The sequence below is a fragment of the Cicer arietinum genome, chromosome 1 (assembly GCF_000331145.2).
Source record: "Cicer arietinum cultivar CDC Frontier isolate Library 1 chromosome 1, Cicar.CDCFrontier_v2.0, whole genome shotgun sequence".
In the NCBI taxonomy this organism is placed as follows: Eukaryota; Viridiplantae; Streptophyta; class Magnoliopsida; order Fabales; family Fabaceae; genus Cicer; species Cicer arietinum.
The window spans coordinates 27,830,822-27,835,725 of NC_021160.2; positions in this window are offsets into that span (position 1 = coordinate 27,830,822).

Below are 4,904 nucleotides of genomic sequence, written 5' to 3' on the forward strand. Positions count from 1 at the left end.
GGCTTATTCTTGTCCAATTAGGGTTTTTAAACAATTTTGTGCATCCAATAGGTGTGTTTGTGTCATTGGATGGGCATTTATGTCATTTTTGTACTCCCTAGGTTTATTCTAGTCAAATTAGTGTTTTTAACCAATTTTGTGAATTCAATAGGTGTGTATGTGTCATTGGATTCACATTTAGGTGATTTTCGTCCTCCCTAAGCTTATTCTTGTCCAATTAGGGTTTTTAACCAATCTTGCGCATCTAATAAGAACATTTGTGTAATTGGATAAACATTTAGGTCACGTCCTCCCTAGGCTTATTCTTGTCCAATTAGGGTTTTTAACCAATCTTGTCCATCTAATAAGTACATTTGAGTCATTGGATGAACATTTAGGTCATTTCCTTACTCATTAGGCTTATTCTTATCCAATTAGCGTCCTCCCTAGGATTATTCTAGTACAATTAGGATTTTTAACCAATCTTTTGCATCCAATAAGTGTGTTTATGTCATTGGATGAACATTTAGGTCATTTTCGTCCTCCATAGGCTTATTCTTGTCCAATTACGGTTTTTAAACAATTTTGTGCATCCAATAGGTGTGTTTGTGTAATAGGAGTGTTTGTGTCATTGGATTCACATTTAGGTCATTTTCATCCTCCCTAGGCTTATTCTTGTCCAATTAGGTTTTTTAACCAATTTGTGCATCCAATAAGTACATTTGTGTCATTGGATGAACATTTAGGTCATTTTAGTCCTCCTTAGGCTTATTATTGTCGAATTAGGGTTTTTAACCAATCTTGTGCATCCAATAGGAGTGTTTGTGTCATTGGATTCACATTTAGGTCATTTTCATCCTCCCTAGGCTTATTCTTGTCCAATTAGGTTTTTTAACCAATTTGTGCATCCAATAAGTACATTTGTGTCATTGGATGAACATTTAGGTCATTTTAGTCCTCCTTAGGCTTATTATTGTCGAATTAGGGTTTTTAACCAATCTTGTGCATCCAATATGTGTTTTGTGTCACTGGATGAACATTTATGTCATTTTCGTCCTCCATAGGGTTATTCTTGTCTAATTTGGGTTTATAAAAAATTTTGTGCATCCAATAGGTGTGTTTGTGTTATTCGATGAACATTTAGGTCATTTTCGTCCTCCCTAGGTTTATTCTAGTCTAATTAAGGTTTTTAACCAATCTTGTGCATCCAATAGGTGTGTATGTATCATTGGATTCACATTTAGGTCATTTTCGTCCTCCCTAGGCTTATTCTTGTCCAATTAGGGTTTTTAACCAATCTTGTGAATCTAATAAGTACATTTGCGTCATTGGATGAACATTTAGGTCATTTTCATCCTCCCTTGGCTTGTTCTTGTCCAATTAGTGTTTTTAACCAATCTTGTGTATTTAATAAGTAAATTTGTGTCATTGGATGAACATTTAGGTCATTTCCTTACTCATTAGGCTTATTCTTGTCCAGTTAGGGTTTTTAAAGAATCTTGTGCATCCAATAGGTGTGTTTTGTGTCATTGGATGAACATTTAAGTAATTTTCGTCCTCCATTGGCTTATTCTTGTCCAATTAGGGTTTTTAAACAATTTTGTGCACCCAATAGGTGTGTTTGTGTCATTGGATGAACATTTATGTCATTTTCGTACTCCCTAGGTTTATTCTAGTCAAATTAGTGTATTTAACCAATCTTGTGAATTCAATAGGCGTGTATGTGTCATTGGATTCACATTTAGGTCATTTTCGTCCTCCCTAGGCTTATTCAAGTCCAATTAGGGTTTTTAACTAATCTTGTGCATCCAATAAGTGTGTTACTGTCATTGGATGAATATTTAGGTCATTTTCGTCCTGCATAGGCTTATTCGTGTCCAATTAGGGTTTTTAAACAATTTTATGCATCTAATAGGTGTGTTCGTGTCATTGGTTGAACATTTAGCTTAATTTTATCCTCCCTAGATTTATTCTAGTCCACTTAAGGTTTTTAACAAATCTTGTGCATTTAATAAGTAAATTTGTGTCATTGGATGAACATTTAGGTCAATTTCGTCCTCCCTAGGCTTATTCGTGTCCAATTAGGGTTTTTAACCAATCTTGTGCATCCAATAAGTTCATTTGTGTCATTGGATTAACATTTAGGTCATTTTCGTCCTCCCTAGGCTTATTCGTGTCCAATTAGGGTTTTTAACCAATCTTCTGCATCCAATAGGTGTGTTTGTGTCATTGGATGAACATTTGAGTTTTTAACCAATTTGTGCATCCAATAAGTACATTTATGTCATTGGATTAACATTTAAGTCATTTTCATCTTCCATAGGCTTATTCTTGTCCAATAAGGGTTTTTAACCAATCTTGTGCATCCAATAAGTTCATTTGTGTCATTGGATTAACATTTAGGTCATTTTCGTCCTCCCTAGGCTTATTCTTATCCAATTATGGTTTTTAACCAATCTTGTGCATCCAATAGGTGTTTTGTGTCATTGGATGAACATTTAGGTCATTTTCATCCTCCATAGGCTTTGTCTTGTCCAATTAGGGTTTTTAAACAATTTTGTGCATCCAATAGGTGAGTATGTGTCATTGGATTCACATTTAGGTCATTTTCGTCCTCCCTAAGCTTGTTCTTGTGAATTAAGGGTTTTCAACCAATCTTGTGCATCTAATAAGTACATTTGTGTCATTGGATGAACATTTAGATCATTTCCTTACTCACTAGGCTTATTGTTGTCATGTTAGGGTTTTTAAACAATCTTGTGCATCCAATAGGTGTGTTTGTGGCATTGGATGAACATTTAGGTTAATTTCGTCCATCTTAGGCTTATTCTTGTGCAATTAGGGTTTTAAACCAATCTTGTGTATTTAATAAGTAAATTTGTGTCATTGGATGAACATTTAGGTCAATTTCGTCCATCTTAGGCTTATTCTTGTCCAATTAGGGTTTTAAACCAATATTGTGCATCCAATAGATGTTTTGTGTCATTGGATGAACATTTAGGTCATTTTTGTCCTCCATAGGCTTATTCTTGTCCAATTAGGGTTTTTAACCAATCTTCTGTCTCCAATATGTGTGTTTGTGTCATTCGATGAACATTTAGGTCATTTTCGCACTCCCTTGCCTTATTCAAGTCCAATTAGGGTTTTTAACCAATCTTGTGAATCTAATAAGTATATTTGCGTCATTGGATGAACATTTAGGTCATTTTCATCCCCCTTGGGCTTATTCTTGTCTAATTAGTGTTTTTAACCAATCTTGTGTATTTAATAAGTAAATTTGTGTCATTGGATGAACATTTAGGTCAATTTCGTCTATCTTAGTCTTATTTTTGTCCAATTAGGGTTTTAAACCAATCTTGTGCATCCAATAGGTGTTTTGTGTCATTGGATGAACATTTAAGTCATTTTTGTCCTCCATAGGCTTATTCTTGTCCAATTAGGGTTTTTAATCAATCTTCTGTCTCCAATATGTGTGTTTGTGTCATTCGATGAACATTTAGGTCATTTTCGCCCTCCTTAGGCTTATTCTTGTCCAATTAGGGTTTTTAAACAATTTTGTGCATCCAACAGGCGTGCTTGTGTCACTGGATGAACATTTAGGTCATTTTCGTCCTCCCTAGGCTTATTCAAGTCCAATTAGGGTTTTTAACCAATCTTGTGCATCCAATAAGTGTGTTACTGTCATTGGATGAACATTTAGGTCATTTTCGTCCTGCATAGGCTTATTCTTGTCCAATTAGGGTTTTTATACAATTTTATGCATCTAATAGGTGTGTTCGTGTCATTGGGTGAACATTTAGGTTAATTTCGTCCATCCTTGGCTTATTCTTGTCCAATTGGGGTTTTAAACCAATCTTGTGCATCCAATAGGTGTGTTTGTGGCATTGGATGAGCATTTAGGTTAATTTCGTCCATCCTTGGCTTACTCTTGTCCAATTAGGGTTTTAAACCAATCTTGTGCATTTAATAAGTAAATTTGTGTCATTGGATGAACATTTAGGTCAATTTCGTCCATCTTAGGCTTATTCTTGTCCAATTAGGGTTTTAAACCAATCTTGTGCATTTAATAAGTAAATTTGTGTCATTGGATGAACATTTAGGTCAATTTCGTCCATCTTAGGCTTATTCTTGTCCAATTAGGGTTTTAAACCAATCTTGTGCATTTAATAAGTAAATTTGTGTCATTGGATGAACATTTAGGTCAATTTCGTCCATCTTAGGCTTATTCTTGTCCAATTAGGGTTTTAAACCAATCTTGTGCATCCAATAGGTGTGTTTGTGTCATTGGATGAACATTTAGGTTAATTTCGTCCATCTTAGGCTTATTCTTGTCCAATTAGGATTTTAAACCAATCTTGTGCATCCAATAGATGTTTTGTGTCATTGGATGAACATTTAGGTCATTTTCGTCCTCCATAGGCTTATTCTTGTCCAATAAGGGTTTTTAACCAATCTTGTGCATCCAATAAGTTCATTTGTGTCATTGGATTAACATTTAGGTTATTTTCGTCCTCCCTAGGCTTATTCTTGTCCAATAAGGGTTTTTAACCAATCTTGTGCATCCAATAGATGTTTTGTGTCATTGGATGAACATTTAGGTCATTTTCGTCCTCCATAGGCTTATTCTAGTCGAATTTGGGTTTATAAACAATTTTGTGCATCCAACAGGTGTGTTTGTGTCATTGTGTGAACATTTATGTTATTTTCGTCCTCCCTAGGTTTATTCTAGCCCAATTAGGGTTTTTAACCAATCTTGTGCATCCAATAGGTGTGTATGTGTCATTGGATTCACATTTAGGTCATTTTGTCCTCCCCTAGGCTTATTCTTGTCCAATTAGGGTTTTTAACCAATCTTGTGAATCTAATAAGTACATTTGTGTCATTGGATTAACATTTAGGTCATTTTCATCCTCCCTAGGCTTATT